Raw genomic sequence first — 2,279 nt, forward strand, 5'->3', positions numbered from 1 at the left:
TATCCTTAATACCATCAGCTTCAAGCCATCAACATGAAAATCCTTGATAAGTTTGAGAAGATGTCGCTAGGAATCAATTAATTGATGTGCCTAGTGCCTAAGAGTTTCAAAATTCAACTTCACTTTAGTTCCTTGCACCACTGATTGATTTTTGAAAATCCATGTTTATTTTTCCTCTGTCCAAAGTGTTTTATGGAATGACACTGACTCTTCAAGACTGTTATGTAGAGTCTTCTTTTTTCACCTTGAAGGATACTCACCTATTCCCTCCCCACCTTTCTACCTTAAATTCTTAAAAAGCATTGCTTTGTCACAGATTCATACGCAGGTGCTCTTGTTGTTTGGAGATCATGGGAAGAGCTTGATTTTGTATGGCCAGGAGTTTGGAGCTCAGAATGTAAATGGCGCTGAAGTTTCCCCAGTCATGGTCACATCCACCTGGTCTATTCCTGACACTTGTTTCCACCATATATGTCACAGGTGTCTGAAGATTTGCCATGCTGGCTGAAGCAACTCTTCCCCGGAAATGTCCAGGAGAAAATTTGACCTGGCTGACAGGTGTTCATGGGCTGCCAATACATCTTCAAGTTGCCCAGAGTTTTGGTTCAAAGGAAAATTTTCTTTCATGTTTTCAAGTACAGATGGAGTCACATATGCAGAACCCAAAAAGACCTGGTTGGCAATTTTGCTGAGAGCTGAGTCATCTGAGCTGTCAACAGGTAGATAGATGTTTGATGTGTAAACTTCAAATCAAACAGACTCACATCCTCTTTAGGTTGCAAAAGAGGTTTAAAGAGGGGGCTCTCCCTTCCCAGTTAGCAGTTCTTCCAAGTTAATATATCTGAAGAATGGATGAGCTGGAACTTCTCCAATGTCCCCAGGACCAGCTCCAAGATGAGAAGCAGCATTTCTTTTCAGCAGCTTTTTAAGCAGAGCGCTGGCTTCTTCTGTGAGGTAGGGAGGCAAATTGAGTTTACACTTGAGGATTTCATCAATTGTTTTCTTTCTCTTCTCCCCAGTGAAGAGGGTACTCCAGTCAACATGTCCTGTATCAAAGCTCCCCAGCTACACTAATTCCCAGCACTACTGTGGCCACTTTTCATCAAGATTTCAGGGTCCATGTATTCTATTGTTTCACAAAATATGTGTGTGACTGTTGCATCATGAATAGATTCTTTGAATAGTCCAAAATCTGTTAGTTTCCATGAACTTGGTGATTAAGCATGACTTTCTCTGACATCAGGTATATGTAGATAATCCCCCTTTGATGTAAATGTCCCAAAGCCATGGAGATTTCTGCCAGTAAAAGCAGGTTGTGTCTTCCATAAATATTTCCTCTCTTTCTAACTGCATAAGTAATTCTCCTCAGCTGAGATACTCAAGGATGAAGTAGAATTTTCCATCGGTCTGAAAAGCATAAATTAAATCCACAAGGAAAGATACTTTACTTTCTCCAGAATATTCCATCCTACTTTTTGTATGAGTTGTGTCTTTAGCACTTTTTACTATCATTGTCTTTTTAAGCACCTTCATGGCAAATATTTTCTGAGTTTTTGCTCCTGTTACTTTTCTTACTTGTAAAATCTCTCCACAGACCCTTTTACCAAGTACCCAAAGTAGCTTGAAATATTCTAGCCTGAATTTTTCTGGCCCTCTGTTCACAGTAGTTTCTGAGATTTCAAGTTTCTCACAATGCTCCATGCCAAGGGCATAAGGTCCAACTCCCCCTGGGTCCATGCTTTCATTTAACTGACTGCTCTCCTCCAGCTCATCCTCAGAGCCTGTATCCTCTGGCTGGTCCAGACTATTTCAAACACTCCTGCTATGTCCTCAGCTTCCCTGTCTCAGAAATCTGGTGCTGGATAAAAGCCATCTTGCCTCCTTTATTGCCTCAAGGGCCTGGACCCTCCATTGCTACAGCCATCTCCAGCTGCTTGGGCTATCTATCTATCTATCATCTATCTATCTATCTATCTATCTATCTATCTATCTATCTATCTATCATCTATCTGTTGTCTAAAAGGAGGTTAAGTTAATGCAGAGACTAGGCAGCAAAACAGGCTCAGTCCATGATCCCTATCTGAAATGACTAAATGGCAACATACTTTCTGAATAGAAAACAACACAGAAATAGAAGTTTGCAGTTGAATATTTTGTCTCTCTAGGGGAGATAGGAGGAAGGTGAAAAGTAAGACATTCAGCAAGCAATCCTACAATTTGAACACTCAATGCTACCTGAAGCTTACTTCCTCTGCCCCAGAAATCCATGCTTCTCTAGA

At 40.8% G+C, this 2,279-nt stretch overlaps 1 pseudogene; it reads right to left on the minus strand.

The window, feature by feature from the left end:
- Positions 1-310: 310 nt before the first annotated feature.
- LOC113617381 (ribosomal protein S6 kinase beta-1 pseudogene) lies at positions 311-1,816 on the minus strand (annotated as a pseudogene).
- Between the last annotated feature and the right edge of the window lie 463 nt (positions 1,817-2,279).

The sequence above is a fragment of the Aethalodelphis obliquidens genome, unplaced genomic scaffold, assembly GCF_003676395.1.
Source record: "Aethalodelphis obliquidens isolate GAN/ISIS:26980383/991018 unplaced genomic scaffold, ASM367639v1 scaffold1, whole genome shotgun sequence".
Classification (NCBI taxonomy): Eukaryota; Metazoa; Chordata; class Mammalia; order Artiodactyla; family Delphinidae; genus Aethalodelphis; species Aethalodelphis obliquidens.